Source organism: Bombina bombina, chromosome 12, assembly GCF_027579735.1.
Source record: "Bombina bombina isolate aBomBom1 chromosome 12, aBomBom1.pri, whole genome shotgun sequence".
Taxonomy (NCBI): domain Eukaryota; kingdom Metazoa; phylum Chordata; class Amphibia; order Anura; family Bombinatoridae; genus Bombina; species Bombina bombina.
The window spans coordinates 32,159,460-32,179,828 of record NC_069510.1 but is presented as its reverse complement, the minus strand read 5'-3'; the positions used below and the strand labels follow the sequence as shown (position 1 = coordinate 32,179,828).

The 20,369-nt window shown below is 37.4% G+C and overlaps 1 protein-coding gene across 1 annotated transcript in view; it reads left to right on the top strand.

Annotated features, from left to right (window-relative positions):
- The first annotated feature begins 60 nt into the window (after window positions 1-60).
- Window positions 61-20,369, top strand: part of LOC128642776 (xenotropic and polytropic retrovirus receptor 1 homolog) — a 556,720-nt gene continuing 536,411 nt past the window's right edge. The window contains exon 1 of the mRNA XM_053695572.1: window positions 61-240. The gene's annotated coding sequence lies outside the window, so the exon portion shown is untranslated. The remainder of the gene's footprint in view (window positions 241-20,369) is intronic.

Here is a 20,369-nt window from a genome sequence, read left to right as displayed (position 1 = left end):
TGGCCCTGAAACAACCCCTACTAGCGGCCCGCGATCACTGCCTGCTTACTGTAGCTGCTGTCACTGCACGCACCGGAAGTTCCGCCTGCGGCATGCTGGGGGATGTAGTTCCTGCAGGGGATACTTCCGTCTACAGTGAGCTGTAGAGTCACATTCTTCCACGAGCTGGCGACATTACCTTAGTATTCAGCTGTTGACTTTGTAGCAATGTGGTCCCTAAATATATACAGCACTGCACAGGTAATATGTTAGTAAACATTGTTATTATTAAATATTATTATAGTATATGGCACTTTTGCAATGGTGTTGTGTTATAGTGAGTCAGTAAATATTATTGCAATTTTTGTAAATATAGCAAAATATAAAGCTGATAAACCTGTGCTTGAAACCTCTGACCCTACTCATTAAAATGATTGGAAATTCTAAATTAAACTTGCATGACCCAGACAGAGTACTGGATTTTAAGTCACTTTTAAATTTTATATATATATATATATATATATATATATATATATATATATATATATATATATATATATATATGCAAATATACTTTGTTTTCTTGATATCATTTGTTGAAAAGCATACTTAGGTAGGCTCAGGAGCAACAATGCAGTACTGGGAGCTAGCTGGTGATTGGTGGCAACACATATATGCCTTTTGTCATTGGCTCACCGTTCTACTAGCTCCCAGTAGTGCATTGCTGCTTAGGAGGTCACCATATCTATGTGTTTAACCCTTTCATGGGGTAAACATATGTAAGAAACAGTGCAATAATAATATGCTCTAACATATAAGCATTTGCTGTTTGCAATTCTCTAGCCCTTTAACACTAAACCCCCAACCCAGTCCCTTAAAGGGTTAAACAAATCCAAATTAAACTTTCATGATTCAGATAAATCATTTTTAGAGACTTTTCAATTTAGATTTATTATAACAAAAATGACTTTGTTCCTTTTGTGTCCTTTGTTGAAAAACATACATAGGTAGGTTCGGGAGCAGCAATTAACTAGTCTGAATTATTTTCCTCCTGTCAGTAGTGCATTGCTGCTCTTTAGCTAACTTTAACTATGTATTTAAACACATAGTTATATACAAGCAATAGTATACTGTAATAAAGTTGCAGAATTATTATAGAAAATATTTTTAAACAGTTGCATAAATGTTTCAATTCTTTGCCAGAAGCATCATATGTTGAGTTTCAACAAGATCATTGTAATGCTTTGGATTATATATTTACTGCATTCTCTTTTGTCAGCTATTTGCTGTTTAGGAGGTTTTGTAACATGATTTCAAGGGAAGTAAACCTGAATAATGCTTTTATAGTAACATATAGTATGTGCCCCATGAAAGCATAGTATGGGATGCTCACCTTTTTCAAATTTTTTTTTTTGCCGTTGATTGGCGCCTAAACCCCTCATTGATAACTTGCTAATCCTTGACAATAGCTATGCGTCACAGGATGGCTAGGCCTGTCATAGGCCATATTCACTTTAATGTGGCAATTCCCTACACAGGAGGAAGGCATATGGGTGCGTATTACTTTAAAGTCAATAGCGTAAGTGGTACGGCCTTTGATTGGTCATACAATCCTATGAAGCAGCTAAGAAAAAATATATGGATAGGCTGACTATCAAAGGGGAGCAGAGGTAGTTTTGGGGGGCAATATACAGGGGAAAAAGAACTTTATAACCGTGAGCTTTCCGTACCACACTGGGGCACATACAACATGTTACTGTAAAAGCGTAATTTATATTTACTGTCCCTTTAAGATGATTTCTAGTAGTACTCTTAGTAAATACCGCTTAGGAACTGCAGAGCACTGCTGGTCCCCGACTGAAAGCGCTGGTTACACAATTGATTTGTGCGGCTAGCATTGCTGATTGGTACCTCATGGCTGTGATTTCTTCGCTTCTGGGTTATGGACGCCATTACCTTGCTTGCATCATAATATATCTGCGTCTGCTGACGTTTTGCATAATTTTTTTACTGTATTTCAATGCAACTATGTCTGTGCCATTGTATTGGTTACTCAGTAAGCCTTTGTGTGCTTTGTATATTTTCTGTTGCTTATCTCTGCTTTTTTTCTCTCCTGATTATGCTTATCCATTTATTGGTTTTGGCGGATTACCTGTTGCCAACCCCAGTCTTTCTTGACCCTGCTACTTTACTGAATCTACCTGATTATCAGATGCCAACTCCAGTATGTCCTTCACCCTACAACTTTGCCTGTCGATACAACCTGAGTTGACATCTCCAGCCTGTCCTTGAACTTGTTCCTGGACTGACCTGTTGTTACTTTCTTAGGGGCTGATTATCTAAACCTCGTCAGATCAAACATTGTTTTTAACACTGACAGTCACAGGGGCTTTCCTGGTGGAATTATCTTAAAAAAGGAAGTTTAAAAATTAATCCTGCAGTCAATATAAATATATTATAAAAGATTCAATATTTGGATGTTTCAGCTAAGGAAATATTTCCATTGATGTTGGTGTTGTATCCTGGGCAGCTGGTTAGCAGCCGATACCTAAACTGGTACTCTCTGTGTGTCTTGGTGTTTGTGAGTGTATTTAAAAAAAAAACAAATTGAATAAATATTTCCTATTGTTTACTGTGTGTGATTTGTTGACAGAAACATTTTGCCCTCTTTGTTCAAACCCAAGCAGGGCAGCACTGTAACACTTCTGGAAAGGAAATACTCAATGGCTGATTTTATGGATAAGACTGATACTATCTCAGGATAATGGATTCAATCTACAACATGACCCATACTATGTGGTCTTTGCAGAAATATTGTTTTTTAGCCGGGTGGTCGGTAAAATCAGCCTGGTGGTTCACACAATTAAAAGGTCCTGGGGAGCGATGTGCAAAACATTGATGGGAGCGTGATGTCTCCACCCACATCGATAACATTGTCACTCGTCTGCATTTTACTGCGGAGGGGTGCCCCATTTAAAGTGTGCTTACACGGCGCAAGCAGTGCGCTCACTGAAACTAAAATTGGTTTCTGTGTAGACACACATCAGACATTGCCTTGGTGACCTACGTTTTACTACAACTACACTAATTAGCTCCGTCGATGTTGAGACAAACATGGCCGCTACCTTTCTCGCAACTTGCACTTCGCTGCTTTGGACATGTTGATGTGTCCAAAACAAAGTACAGGCTAAACCCACTAGCATGCATCGCTAACTCCCCCTAAACACCTATTTCTACGTCATGCATAAGCTAGTCTCCCCCTGCTCCGGTTCGCTACCTCCCACCTTCTGCCTACACCTACGTCACGACTAACCTACACACCCCCGGAATGCCCAGCTTAGTCGCTAATACCGCCTACACTTACATCATGTATAAACAACTCTCCCCTGTAATGCCCATCTAACTGCCTACTGTCAAAAAATAATACACTATACTATAAGTAATAAACTTTATTATAACTATATAGCTATGTCACTAAAGCTATCATCAATGTTTAAGTAATGTGTCACAGAGATGCGCTAAAATGCCGGACGACCAGAAAAACCTACGCGGTTTATTCGGGCTCCTGGAACTCCGTGCTGGACCAGAATTGAGCCCAGACCGCTGATGGAAGCCGAGCACTGGAGGACCGGAAAAACCTCCTTGGCCTGTGGTCCATGGCTCAATTCCGGTCCGGCACTGAGTTCCAGGAGCACTGATAGGCCAAGTAGGTTTTGCCGGTGACGCTGACGTTTTAGAGCAGCGTATTTACAAACTATGCATTGTCATGTAAAATGTAGATTATTTAACGTATTTTAGATATCTTAAAATAAATTTATTAGTTGCTTGCTATTATTTCAAACATAAAGATATATTTGAAAATATATGTTTATGTTTAAAATAATATTAACCCCTTAATGACCACAGCACTTTTCCATTTTCTGACCATTTAGGACCAGGGCTATTTTTACATTTCTGCGGTGTTTGTGTTTAGCTGTAATTTTCTTCTTACTCATTTACTGTACCCACACATATTATATACCGTTTTTCTCGCCATTAAATGGAATTTCTAAAGATACCATTATTTTCATCATATCTTATAATTTACTATAAAAAAAATAATAAAATATGAGGAAAAAATTGAAAAAAACACACTTTTTCTAACTTTGACCCCCAAAATCTGTTATACATCTACAACCACCAAAAAAAACATATGCTAAATAGTTTCTAAATTTTGTCCTGAGTTTAGAAATACCCAATGTTTACATGTTCTTTGCTTTTTTTGCAAGTTATAGGGCCATAAATACAAGTAGCACTTTGTTATTTCCAAACCACTTTTTTTTCAAAATTAGCGATAGTTATATTGGGACACTGATATCTTTCACGAATCCCTGAATATCCCTTGACATGTATATATTTTTTTTTAGAAGACATCCCAAAGTATTGATCTAGGCCCATTTTGGTATATTTCATGCCACCATTTCACTGCCAAATGCGATCAAATAAAAAAAAATTGTTCACTTTTTCACAATTTTTTTTCACAAACTTTAGGTTTCTCACTGAAATTATTTACAAAAAACTTATGCAATTATAGCATACATGGTTGTAAATGCTTCTCTGGAATCCCCTTTGTTCATAAATAGTAGACATATATGGCTTTGGTTTTGCTTTTTACTAATTAGAAGGCTGCTAAATGTGACTGCGCACCACACGTGTATTATGCCCAGCAGTGAAGGGGTTAATTAGGGAGCATGTAGGGAGCTTCTAGGGTTAATTTTAGCTTCAGTGTAGTGTAGTAGACAACCCCAAGTATTGATCTAGGCCCATTTTGGTATATTTCATGCCACCATTTCACCGCAAAATGCAATCAAATTAAAAAAAACGCTAAACTTTTCACAATTTTAGGTTTCTCACTAAAATTATTTACAAACAGCATGTGCAATTATGGCACAAATGGTTGTAAATGGTTCTCTGGGATCCCCTTTGTTCAGAAATAGCAGACATATATGACTTTGGTGTTGCTTTTTGGTAATTAGAAGGCCGCTAAGTGCTGCTGCGCATCACACGTGTATTATGGCTAGCAGTGAAGGGTTTAATTAGGTAGTTTGTAGGGAGCTTGCAGGGTTAATTTTAGCTTTAGTGTAGAGATCAGACTCCCACCTGACACATCAGACCCCCTGATCCCTCCCAAACAGCTCCCTTCCCTCCCCCACCCCACAATTGTCCCCGCCATCTTAAGTACTGGCAGGAAGTCTGCCAGTACTAAAATAAAAGTGTTTTTTTAAAAAAAATAAAATACATTTTTAGCATATTTACATATGCTACTTTGTAGGATCCCCCCTTAGCCCCCAAACTCCCTGATCCCCCCCAAAACAGCTCTCTAACCCCCCCTCTGCCTTATTGGGGGCCATCTTGGGTACTGGCAGCTGTCTGCCAGTACCCAGTTTGCAAGAGAAATGTTTTTTTTTTTAAATTATTATGTTCTTTTTCTGTAGTGTAGCTTCCCCCCCCCCAGACCAATCCCCCACCCCCTGACTAATGTATTTTATATGAATAAATACTATTTTTAAAAACTTTTAATACACCTTTTTTTCTGTAGTGTAGCAGTTCCCACCCGCTCCCTCCCCGTGCACGCGCCCTCCCGTGCACGCGTGCGCGCCTCCGATCACCCCCGCCCACGATCCTGCCCCCCTACACATCATCAGGGCCATCGATGGCCGCCACCCGCCTCCCGAACCGGCTCCCACCCTCCAACGAATTTAGCCGGTGATGTCCGGTGCAGAGAGGGCCACAGAGTGGCTCTCTCTGCACCGGATTGCTAAAAAAGGTTATTGCAGGATGCCTCAATATCGAGGCATCACTGCAATAACCGGAAAGCAACTGGAAGCGTGCAGGATCGCTTCCAGCTGCTTTACAGACCAAGGACGTACGCCACACGTCCTCGGTCATTAACTGTATTTTTTTTGAGGACGTGTGGCGTACGTCCTTGGTCGTTAAGGGGTTAAGCAAACATTAAATAAATTTAAAGATATCTACAATAATTGAAACAATATGTGTTGTACATGACTATGCATATTATTTAAACAATGACCCCTAATCTGCCATAACCAAAAACTAACTGTAGAAGCTAAGGCCCAAAACATAAATATTCAATATTTAAATTATGTTAAATAATGTTTAAATATTTGCATATAAATTAAAATCTGATTAATGTTGCTTGTTGAGTTTATTATTTCTAATTAAAGACAGTATAATTAATATTATAGATATACGTAACTGCTTGCCTGTTGTGTAAATATATCATTTGATGATACTGACTTCTATAACACATATATATATATATATATATATATATATATATATATATATATATATATATATATATATATATATATATATATATATATATATATATATATACACACACACACAGTTGTGCTCATAAGTTTATATACCCTGGCAGAATTTATGATTTCTTGGCCATTTTTCAGAGAATATGAATAACACAAAAACTTTTCTTTCACTCATGGTTATTGTTTGGCTGCAGCCATTTATTATCAATCAACTATGTTTACTCTTTTTAAATCATAATGACAACAGAAACTACCCAAATGACCCTGATCAAAAGTTTACATACCCTGGTGATTTTGGCCTGATAACATGCACACAAGTTGATACAAATGGGTTTGAATGGCTATTAAAGGTAACCATCCTCACCTGTGATCTGTTCTTGTAATTAGTGTGTGTGTGTATAAAAGGTTGATGAGTTTCTGGACTCCTGACAGACCCTTGCATCTTTCATCCAGTGCTGGACTGAAGATTCTGAGTCATGGGGAATGCAAAAGAATTGTCAAAGGATATGCGGGAAAAGGTAGTTGAACTGTATAAAATAGGAAAGGGATATAAAAAGATATCCAAGTAATTGAGAATGCAAATCAGCAGTGTTCAAACTCTAATAAAGAAGTGGAAAATGAGTGGTTCTGTTTGAAACCAAACCACGGTCAGGTAGACCAAATAAAATTTCAGCCACAACTGCCAGGAAAATTGTTCGGGATGCAAAGACAAACCCACAAATAATCAGGTGAAATACAGGACATGTGGTGTGGCTGTTTCAAGATGCACAATAAGGAGGCACTTGAAGAAAGATGGGCTGCATGGTCGAGTCGCCAGATGAAAGCCATTACTACACAAATGCCACAAAGTAGCCCGCTTACAATACCCCAAACAGCACAGAGACAAGCCTCAAACCTTTTGGCACAAAGTCATTTGGAGTGATGAGACCAAAATTGAGCTTTTTGGCCACAACCATAAACGCTACATTTGGAGAGGCGTCAACAAGGCCTATGATGAAAGGTACACCATTCCTACTGTGAAACACGGAGGTGGATCGCTGATGTTTTGGGGATGTGTGAGCTACAAAGGCACAGGAAATTTGGTCAGAATTGATGGCAAGATAAATGCAGTATGTTATCAAACAAAACCCCTCATTTTCCACTTCTTGATTAGAGTTTGAACACTGCTGATTTGCATTCTCAATTCCTTGGATATATTTTTATATCCCTTTCCTGTTTTATACAGTTCAACTACCTTATTCCCACAGATCCTTTGACAATTCTTTTTCTTTCCCCATGACTCAGAATCCAGAAATGTCAGTGCAGCACTGGATGAAAGATGCAAGGGTCTGTCAGGGGTCCAGAAACTCATTGACCTTTTATACACACACATTAATTACAAGCAAACAGATCACCGGTGAGGATGGTTTACCTTTAATAATATAATATATATATATATATACAGTATATACTGTATATAATGTGTTTGTGTTATCCCTAATAAAGACAACAAGCTTACATGAACACATTTTAATGTATATGCAATAGTTAAACCAATATGCAATGTAAATGCATAACTGTTTAAATATTTAATATCAATGCAAGACCTTACTACATTATATCTACAATCTTTGAAATAAAATGCATGGTAGTGTATAATGAATATTAGTTTAAGTATCTATGAAGAATATGGTATTTTAACTGTACCAGAGATAAAGCTGCTATATTGAAGCCGGAGCAAGGAGGGTGATTTGGAAGCTGCAGGTCGGCATAAGAGGAATCCTCCCCGTACATTGCTTACAGGCATAATCATCTAGCTAATTTTGAGCTAAAGGCACTACTATCACTGCAATCTTGTAAGTGTATTTTATATGTGTAGGTGTGTTACTTGAATAAACTCTACTGTGAATCGCGGATGCGCTGTTCTCTTGATTTTCATTCAGTTTTTTGCCTCTGCGGGACGCACACAGTGGGAGCCCCAGGATATATCAGCTGCGCCGGATCTGATTCAAAGGAAACATCGTGCAGTTTGGAGTTCATTACAAGGAGACATCTGCCAAGGTGTTGGACCTCTCTATTGGATTACAGCAAACAATATCAGAACTGAACCAAGTGTGGTTTGTAGATAGCTGATCATTTACTGACTATTGACTTTGTATATTGCTTTTGAATTAACAGCTGATACTGCCAGATATTCGGAGTTATAGGAATAATCATAGGCATTGAAAGGTCCTGCCTTTTTTGCTGACGTGTATATGACACTTTAGCACTACTAGTATTACATTTTTGTCTGATTTTTACTATATTATTGTATTTCAGCGTGTAGGTGGTAATTTATATACTTGAAACTCCCCTACCACCTGGGTAGCTATAGGCTTGAACGCCCAATCCTTAGTAGTTGCGCTGTTTGTATATTATTTAGTTTTGTTGTCTAACACTAAACTACATGCCCCATAAAATAAATAAAAAAAAACTTAAAAAAAACCCCTAAACCCTAACTCTAAAATAAATTACAATAGCCCTTAAAAGGTCCTTTTTTGTAGGGTATTGCCCTAAAGTGACCACAACTTTTTTTACATAATTTTTTTTACAACCCCCCTACATTAAAGTAACCCCCACCCCCAATATAAAAAAAATCTAACCTAAAAAGCCTAGCCTACAAAATAAAATTAAAAATAACAAAGCCTATTCTGAAAAATAAAAAAACCCACCCCATAAAAAACCCTAACTAACTCCACAATTGTTACTCACAGTTGATGAGGACTCCAGTTCCTCTTGATCCGTCGTTGAGCCCATCTTTTGCCAGGCCCTGGGGGCCTTTCGGTGGCCTCTTCCACTGCCTCTGCTCCGCAATCTTCATCACCGGTGGGGCCCATCTTCGTCCATCCTCCAGGCACCCATCTTTGTGGAGGCGTGCTTCGGTGGCCTCTTCCGCTGCCTCTGCTTTGCAATCTTCATCACCGGCGGTCCCATCTTCCTCCAGGCGTCCAACTTCGCAGAGGCAGACTTCGGTGACCTCTTCCTCCGCTCTATATCTTCTTTTCTTTGGCGAGCCCTCCTCTTCATGTGATCTCCGCTGCACACAAACTATATATATATATATATATATATATATATATATAAATATTTGGGAAGAATGCTGAATGGAGGCGGCAGAAGAGGCTCCCCCGGTGCCTGGAGCCATGGATGAAGATTGGCTCACGACGGATCAAGAGGAGCCGGAATCCCTATCAGATGTGAGTAACACTTTTAGGGTTAGTTAGTTTTTTTTTTTGGGGTGGATTTTTTATTTTAAATTTTATTTATTAGCCTAGGTTTGATTTTCTTTTTATTTTGGGGGGGTGGGGGTTACTTTAATGTAGGTGGGCTTTTTTGTAACTTTTTAATTTTATTTCTGGAAAAGAGCTGGGGGCAATGCCCTCCAAATGGCCCTTTTAAGGGCAGTTGTAATTTATTTTAGAGTTGGGGTTTAGTTGTTTTTTTTTTATCTTAGGGGGCATTTAGATTTTTTTAACTTAGAATTTTACCTTAGAATTTTTAAAGTTAAATTTTTTAAAGTTAGCACTTGCTGTTGTAGGTTCATTGTGGCATAGGGGGTTGATAGTTAGCACTTGTAATGGTTTCATGGTGGCATAGGGGGTTAAAAGTTAGAACTTGCGATGGGTTCATGGTGGTGCAGGGGTTAATAGATAGAACTTGGGGTGGTTATGTGGCGGTTTAGTGGTTAATAGTTAGCAATTTGCGGTCGGTATGTGGCGGTTTAGATGTTTATTAGTGTAGTGTTAGTGTGCAATCGGGGGATACAAGGAGTAGCGGTATAGGCAGATGGCAGCAGTAAATCCAGGGATTTACTATATATCGCCAGCATCGCCGACCAATGGCGTGTACAGTTAAAACCTCTCAGTGATGCGGCTATGTCGGGAGCTTGGAATATTCTGGCAAGCTCGCTGAACATAGAGGCGGATCACTTGGAATATTTTGACGCCTCGTAGCTCTTTTGAACATCGGGGCCTTAGTATTCATTTAGTAGATGTATCATACAAAATATGTTACTGGCTTTGGTCAAAACCTCAAGTTATCCTTTCAAAGATGACAAGTATTATGAAAGAACAAATTGTATTTATTTAAAACTAAATTAATATTTGTAACAAAGTATAGAGCAACAGCCTACAATTCCCATAACAGCTATTCAAGTGTCCTTTTGGGAATGTTTTTTATCTGTTCCTACAAAGGATTGCCTGTAAAAGAGCATATGACACAAAAGGTGTCAATGTGTGGTTACTATATTAACACCACAGTATACCCTGCTCAGATGGCACTCACAGGATAGTAGATGTTTCAGGCGATCTGCTGCGATCTGCCTCTGATTGTAGTCAACAAACCACAGTGGATGAATGGTGTTCCCTCGACAATGGCTAAGACCAACTTTAACAGTCCGGAAGGTCATTTGGATCAGCACAACTTGCACAAACTCACGTGTCAAAAATTAACAGTTCTTTCAAAAGTGATAAGTCTACTCCTGCAATCTTCACTCTCAGTGCTAGAGAGCTATTTCCTTGCAAACTGCACTGTATCAGGTATCAGTCATCACGCTAGGGATTAAGCAGGAAGCAGAGTCCAGGGACTGAACGTGCTCCCTTACCATATGAAGCCAGATCACTGATTGTCACAAGGAGTGACACTGTCTGTTGTGCCAGTGGGAGCAGTGTCAGGGTGTTAGGGTTGTTGTAATTGTCTGTCCAGAATAGGACCCAGAGACTGAGAATTGGCACTATCCCAACACGCTAAGTAGTGCCCTAGGCAGAAGATCAAACACACATCTTAAATGCTTCTATCACGATAGAGGAAATTATTAGGGTAATACAGAATATCCCACTTGGTAAAACCCCTGGTCCAGACAGTATGCCAGCTGAGTTTTACAATTTACTAAATGCTGAGATCTCTGGAACCCTGACTAGCCTGGCTACAAGGATAGGTCTAGTGATACTCTCAATAATACATGAGGACCAAACAGGATTTGTATAGGGTAGATCCCCAGTTAAAAACATTAGGAAGGTTCAACTAATACTGTCTTATTTTTGGAAAAATAGAAACAATCTCCAGTTATTGAAACAACCTAGTGCATGTATGCTAGCTCTGGATGCCGAGAAGGCTTTGGACAAAGTGTTATGGAACTACCTCTTCTTAATGCTTGAACACTTTGGCTTCTCTGGAAACATCTTTTAGGTTATCCAAAGCATATAACGAGATCCAGTAGCAGCTGTCATAGTCAATGTTAGGGTTGCTCTGACCTTTCCCCTACACAGAAGCACTAAACAGGGCTGTCCACTTTCCCCTCTCCTGTTTGACCTTGCATCAGAGCCCCTTGCTCAAGCTATAAGGGAGGAGACCGAGGGCTTGAAAATTGGTGCCTCCACTATGCACTTGTCATTATACGTGGAAGATATGACCCTGTTCCTTTCGGACCCACAATCCAATCTTCCACAGCTATTGACACTTATTCTGAGGTTTGGTACCATTTCAGGTTATCACGTAAGCAATGATAAATCTGAGCTGATTTAGTTATCTCAAGGAGGTTCTTGTGATAACTTAGGATTTGACTTTAAAATAGTTACAGATGAGTTTAAATATTTTGGAATTAAACTGTCACTTAACCCTAAACACTGGTATGCCCTTAATTTTACTCATCTCCTTAAAAAAGTTACAGATCAATTTGAAAACTGGAAAGGCTTACCTCATTCACTATCTGAATTAATCAAATTAAGATGATTATTTTCCCAAAGTTACTATATGTATTTCAAATGTTACCAATTCTGTTAGAAAAAAGGACCTAAAATCACTTAATACTAAAAATTCTAGATTTTGTTTGGGCAGGAAAGAAACACCATAGAGGGTCCCAGAAACTTTTGAGCTCAGTATTGTATGGAGGCTTTGGTCTTTCTAGCTTTTTGTTTTATAATTGGGCAGCCCTCTCAATATTTGTATTGGACTGGTTAAGTCAAAAAATACCATTTCACTTTTAAAACTTTGGAGGAAGAATAAATTAAACCTTACTCACTAGCAATACAGCCTCATTTAACTCTGCAACAGATTCAGCGTAGTATGGGCGATATGCTTCCAATAACAGAACCTTTGAAGGCTTGGAGTTCACTTTGTAGTTTGCTTAACATTCCACAAACCTGTACTAAATATTTACCATTTCAGGGGAACCCCAATTATGTTGCTGGTATTACTACGTAGCCTTTTAAGATACGACATCAAAAAGGAATACAAAACATTCAGCACATTCTAGATGAAACTGGCAACTCTATTAAAAGTTTTAGGATCTTAAAAACACATCATTTTGCATATCTTCAGGCATGACACTATGTGACAGACTTATTAAAGACAGGGGACTTTCTCCAACAGACACAACCTATAACTCACCTAGTTTCATAAGTCACCCAGGGAATACATACAATCTCTCCAATATATAGACTGTTACTAGAATCTATATATAAATACTTCTACTATTGCAAAGATAACTAGCATTGGTCTATTTCAATGGGCAAGTTAGTATAAAAACCCTACATAAAGTTAAGTTGTCTCAAGATTTATGAGACCCCACACTAGACTTTTACACCAAGCCTATATAACCCCTAAATTATACCACAAATGGGCACTGCAGACAACAAACATTTGCCATAAATGCCAAAGAGTGAGCCCTGATCTGATACACTTACAATGGCGCTGTCCCCGCCTAATAAAATATTGGAAATCAACTGCATACTGGTTTAAAATCAATTGTGGTATTGATTTCTCACTTGATAATGAAACAATACTCTTCCTGAAATTGCCTAAGGGTTTAAAAAAAGAATGTTAAACTATTAGGTACAGCTATATTAAAGGGATACTAACCCCTCATTTTTTCTTTCATGATTCAGATAGAGCATGCAATTTTAAGCAACTTTCTAATTTACTCCTATTATCAATTTTTCTTTGTTCTCATGTTATCTTGATTTGAAAAAGCATTAATAAAAGGTTAGGAGCCGGCCCATTTTTTAGTTCAGCACCTTGGTAGAGCTGCTGATTGGTTTGCTACATTTAGCCACAAATCAGCAAGTGCTAACCATGTGCTGAACAAAAAATGGTCTGGCTCTTAAGCTTACAGTATTGCTTTTTCAAATCAAGATAGCAAGAGAATAAAGAAAAATGTATAATAGTAGTAAATTAGAAAGGTGCTTAAAAGCTCATGCTCTATCTGAATCATGAAATAAAAAAATTGGGTTTAGTATCCCTTTAAAGACTTGTGTTTAAGAACTGGGATACTAAAACCTTACCTACCCTAAGAGTTTAAAAATGTTCTTCTACGTCAAATGACTATTGAACTGTATGGCACAGTAGGAAACATGTCACACAGAGCGACTAGTTTTATGCATAAATGGGAATACTATAGGAATCTGTTGGCGCTCTACAAATACCCGATAATAATAATAACAATACACAGCCTGCCACAACAATTGTGAACACAACTACTTTACCCTTTACTAAACACAGAATTTATTCTAAATGCTCGACTAAGAGGAGAATAGATGTTAAATTTTGATTGATAAGGCTTAATTATATTAATACTAGAGTACATTACTATTCTTAAGATAATCTGCATTGGTCATCACTCATTTTGCCCAAAAATGCTCGCATCACGGGTCTGATGAACTGATATACTATACACTTACATGGGTTATTGGAATATGGATACCTATTGAACATGTTATTCATGTTGGACATTCTTTTATATATAGTCTCCTTATGTTGATTGATTTTATTGGATTCAAACAGTGTGCTTCCCCATATAGAATAATACTTGTGTGCTACAAATATTCTCATTTATTCATTGTTCTTCTCAGTCATCCTACTAGTGAGAGAGAGAGACGGTGGATGCAGTTTTCACCAACACATTACAACATCTTACAATTTTACCTTCTCGCTAGCCCTACTATTATGGCATAGGCCACCGTAAAAACATCTTGCTTTGTTGTATTATCATTATATATTTTACCTGCTTTTCCTGTAATTTACATCTGAAAACTGTGGTTCATCCAACCCCCCCCCCCCCCCAGGAGACGCAGGAGTGCATTCCTTGAGGTTTCAGAACCACGACCCTCCTATATTGTGCACAGTGACTGCTTGATTAGTGCAAGAGCTCATATTTTTATCTGTCTCAAATTTACCATACGATAAGCAACAATTTGCATGTAGTATGTCCCTGGGCTACAAAACAATGCAACATCTAGGAACAAAATAATAGTAGTATATACTTTTAAACCTTTTTACTTATTTTATCCATATATTGGCTATAATAAAAGGGACATAAAACGCCTTATTTTTCTTTCATGGTTCAGATAGAGCATACAAACCACATTCCAATTTACTTCTATTATCAAATTTGCTTCGTCTCTTGGTATCCTTTGCTGAAGGAGCAGCAGTTTACTGCAGGGAGCTAGCTGAACACATCGGGTGAGCCAATGACAAGCATTTAAGTGCAGCCACCAAACAGCAGCGAGCTTCCAGTAGTACAATGTTGACAAGCATACCTAGGTAGGCTCAGGGGCAGCAAAGGATAAGAAAAGAACAAAGCAATTTCAAATTAGGTTATATTAGTCAATTGGAAAGTTGTTTAAAATCACATGCTCTATGTGAATCACAAAAGAAAAATTATTGGTTTTCATGTCCCTTTAATCATGAAATTTTCAGCAGTATTATGCTTCTTTAACCCATCCTTCATCTTTCTTTTTGTGCATCCTATATAAGGGATTTTGCACATACAAATAAATTGCTTAAAGGGACATAATACCCATATGCTAAATCACTTGAAACTGATGCAGCATAACGGTAAAAAGCTGACAGGAAAATATCACCTGAGCATCTCTATGTAAAAAAGGAAGATATTTTACCTCACAATTTCCTCAGCTCAGCAGAGTAAGTGCTGTGTAGAAAGTTGTAATTCAGCTGCTGTCCAGCCGCAGGTAAAAAAAAAAAAGAGGAAAAAATGAACTGCAGCCAATCAGCATCAACAGTGCTGAGGTCATGAACTCTTTTACTGTGATCTCATGAGATTTAACTTAACACTCATGAGATTTCATAGTAAACTTCCTTAAACTGAATAGGGAAATAACATGAGTGTGCATGAGGCTCGCTCCCTTGCAGGTCCCGGGACAGACAAACTGATTTGCTGCTTAGAAGTCCTTTACAATGGGATGTGGCTACTGAGAAACTTTTGAGGTAAAATATCTTTCTTTTTTACATAGAGATGTTCAGGTGATATTTTCTAGTCAGCTTTTTACAGCTGTGCTGCATCACTTGCAAGTGTTTCAACATTTGGGTATCATGTCCCTTTAAATATCATACATTGGTTTATTGGCTTTTTACATGTGTTTTGGGAAATGCTTATGATCAGTTATAGCAAGTGATAAATGAATTCAAGTGATTTTAAGAGATTTTATTAGGACTGAAGAAACCGTTGCTTATAAAAGCCCAGTACGTTTGTGTCAAATAATACGTGCGGACAAAGTACCAGCAGGTATTTGCAGGATGTTTGGACAACTCATATTGCTTAAGAGGTTTTTTTTGTAATGTTAAAGGGACAGTAAAGTCAAAATTAAACTTTTGTGATTCAGATAGAACACGCAATTTTTAAATAACTTTGTTTACTTCTGTTATTACACTTGTTTCATTCTCTTGGTATCCTTTGTTGAAGAATAAGCTCATGATTAGAGGGAGTTGTATGAAATGTATTTAATGCTCCTTTAATTGTCCTTTAATATCAGGAATGCCTAAAAAACTACAGAAAAGGTAATTAAAGTGATCAATCATTTTTTAAAACCTTTACAATAAGAACCCTTGCCAACTTCTCAAGTATTTATGAATCTAGCCCAAAGTGTGCATGTCCTGCAATGCAGCCGATTGTCTACATTTTTAAAGTGATGTTTCCCTTTTAATTTTTTTTTTTTTTTTAAATAATTAAGCATTTCTACAGCTGCACTAATCCCATTTTCACAATTTGTGATAGTGAATAAAAACAGTTTTTGACCATATTTGTGTTTTTATACTACGCATGGTTCCGAACAAATTAGCATTTGCATCAGCGGAATAATATGACATATGTTTATCTTGAAATGGTTTTCCAATAAACAGAATATACAGCAAAAGCGTCTCTGACCACACGTTGCAAAACTGTGATATTAACACTTTACTCAACATCTGCTTTTTTAAAATCAGCTCTTAATTTACAGCCAGAGAGCAGACTCTGCACAGTCTGGTCCTGCTGACTCTCCAGATGCTACTTTTTCCGTTCTCCAAAAAACTGATAGTTTAACATAATTGTATGCAGAAGTGGATAACGTATGTCAGTACCCATTGGTTATCGACACACTATGGTTTTGCGTGATATGGGTCAGGTATTTAAATGGCAAAAGCAATTCAATGTATATATATATATATATATATATATATATATATATACACACATACATACTGTACTATGCAAAAGTTTTTGGCAGGAATGAAAGTAATGCTGTAAAGTGAGAATGTTTTTGAAAAAGGAAATGTGAATAGTTTAAAGATCTCCATTACAAATAGTTTATTTTTATCAATTAACAAAATGCAAAGTGAGTAAAAAGAAGACTAATTCTAAATCCAATCAATATTTGGGGCTTGATATTCAAACCTCTCTGGCATGGATTGAAATCACACAAAATCTTTGGGATTTTTTTTAGATCTTGTATTGTAATGTAGGAGTCTATGCTTTGTATAAAGAACACTACATAGCAACATAAACTTTTCTCAAGATAAAATTTGTTCTACATTTTTTTTTTTAAGGGCCTCGTCGTACCGACGAGACTAATTAGATTATTTCGCCTGAGCGGCGAGGTTTTGAATATCAGGCCCTTGTGACAGCATCAATTCTTATAGGTACAAAGTCAGAGATTTTGTATGTATATAGTCAAGTGCATGATTAAACAATTATACCAAACATGTGCTAGTGATCATCAATTTAATATGTAGGTTGAAACACAATGAAAAAGCTTTGCAGGAGGAATCGAACTCGGTGAGGAACAACCAAACTCTGTTAATAAGGTGAGGTTGCTGAACCTAGTCTAATATCAAAATTCAAAACAACCAAGACCAAAAAATAGCTATGGTCCCTAGGGGGCGCCTAATTTGAGCTGCTGAAGAAACAAATATACAATCAAATACTGAAGTGTTAGAACAATTGGGACCAGTTGTATTGATACAATATACATGTATGTATGTATGTATGTATATATATATATATATATATATATATATATATATATATATATATATATATATATAAAAAAATATATATATGAATAAGTGCAGCTGGATATATGCACGCCAATGACCATATGTGGCCATAATAACCATAAATGGACACAAACAAGATATTAAGTTAACTTGAGCCCAGCGTAATAACGAAATAGTAGATCAATTCTGGGCCAAAAGAAAACTCATTGGTGAATCTTCTCATTTAGGTGAATAGGGTTTGGTAATTTCTCAGGGCTGCTCCACTCCTTAGTATTCGTGTGATAAACAATTTGTGTGGAGACACAAAATAACAGAGGGCGCATCCTAGTGTAACACTGTGGTGTGCCAAGCAGATGGATAAGTAGAAATCACTGTACTCACAAATGTGGCAGCACCAATGTGCTAAATGACACAGACTGGGATCTCTGTGTCCCAGCTCACTGCTCCAATGATAGTGTGGTCTAGCAGACTCACTCCATCCAAAAAGACTTGTGCTTGTAGTACAAAAAGTTGGTTTATTAAAGGGACAGTCAACACCAGAATTTTTGTTGTTTAAAAAGAAAGATAATCCCTTTATTACCCATTCCCCAGTTTTGCATATCCAACACAGTTATATTTATACACGTTTTACCTCTGTAATTATCTTGTATCTAAGCCTCTGCAGTGACTGCCCTCTTATTTCAGTTCTTTTGACGGACATGTAGTTTAGCCAATCAGTGCTCACTCCAAGGTTACTTTACGTGCATGAGCTCAATGTTATCTATATGAAACATGTGAACTAATGCCCTCTAGTGGTCAAAATGTATTCAGATTAGAGGCAGTCTTCAAGGTCTAAGAAATTAGCATATGAACCTCCTAGGTTTAGCTTTCAACTAAGAATACCAAGAGAACAAAGCAAAATTGGTGATAAAAGTAAATTGGGAAGTTGTTTAAAATTGCATGCTCTATCTGAATCATGAAAGTTTTTTTGGACTTGACTGTCCCTTTAAAGGGACATTCAAGTAAAAAAAAAAACGTTCATGATTTAAATAGGGCATGCAATTTTAAACAACTTTCCAATTTACCTTTATTACCAATTTTGCTTTGTTCTCTTGGTATTCTTAGTTGAAAGCTAAACCTAGGTGGTTTATATGATAATTTCTTAGACTTTGAAGGCCGCCTCTAATCTGAAAGCATTTTGACAGTTTTTCACCACTAGAGGGCGTTAGTTCATGTGTTTCATATAGATAACATTGAGCTCAGGCACGTGAATCTCCTAGGAGTCAGCACTGATTGGCTAAAAATGCAAGTCTGTCAAAAGAACTTAAATAAGGGGGCAGTTTGCAGAGGCATAGATACAAGGTAATCACATAGGTAAAAAGTATATTATTATAACTATGTTGGTTATGCAAAACTGGGGAATGGGTAATAAAGGGATTATCTACCTTTTTAAACAACAAACATTCTGGTGTTTACTGTCCCTTTAAAACATAATAAAAAAAATTCTTATAATCAGGGGGGTACAATTGCCCCTTTAGGAACTTACAACGTGTTTCTCAGCTACAACATGCTGTTTCCTCAGGCATATGTCTCTTACTAACAAGCACGTCTTTTAAAAGAACTATCTACCTATCAGGATGTGGCATCTGCTCACACCCACTTTACCTCATTTGTTTCATATCAATTAATCAAAATGTTACCAACAAAAAAGTAATTTGTATCAATACATTGTATTATCAAAACATTGCACATTACTTAAAAAACATTACTGTACATTCTATTCATCCTCTCATTTGAAGGAAATCTGAAATCCACAATATATGCGTGGCAAACTCACTTGTATTAATAATGCCAAATGTATGTTCCTAATTCTATAAATTATAAGGTGTGTATCTGAAGGGAGTTTATTTGCTATCACTATTAGTGCCATTCAACTTACTATTGAGATTGGTTTAAAGTTGCCTATGTGGGATATAAGCTTAAGAAGTCTGCCGAATGGCTATTTACTAAACCTTTACCCCAAGTCACTTGTTTATTAGAATTGTGGCGCCCCTCTAAGTGGCGTGTATGGTAGGCGTCTGTTCAAAGAACGCCATTAGTGAAGTATGCAAGGGGGGCGTGTGGATCGCATGTCATGATTGGCCTATGTCGTGTGATGAGGCGTGAACAAGAGTGTGTATGCAGGGAGGTGTGGGGATAGTGTGTAATGATTAGCCTGTGTCATGTGATAAGGCATCTATAATAGCATGTATACAGAGGACTAGAGATGGGAGTGTAGGTATTTAGAGAACGTCATCAATGACGTGTACAAGGGGGCGTGGGGATCGTGCCACTTAGAGAGGTGCCACAATACTAATAAATAAGTGACTTGGGGTAAAGGTTTAGTAAATAGCCATTCGTCACTTATTGAGCTTATATTCCACATAGGCAACTTTAAATCAAATGAGAGGATGAATAGAATGTACAGTTATGTTTAAGTATTGTGCAATGTTTTGATAATACAATGTATTGATACAAGTAACTTTTTTGTTGGTAACATTTTGATTAATTGATATGCAACAAATGAGGTAAAGTGGATGTGAGCAGATGTCACATCCTGATAGGTAGATAGTTCTTTTAAAAGACGTGCTTGTTGCTAAGAGACATATGCCTGAGGAAACAGCGTGTTGTAGCTGAGTAATGCGTTGCAAGGGTTTATAGGGGCAATTGTACCCCCCTGATTTTAAGAATTGTTTTTATTTTGTATTAATAAACCAACTTTTTGAACTACAAACACAAGTCTGTTTGGGAGGA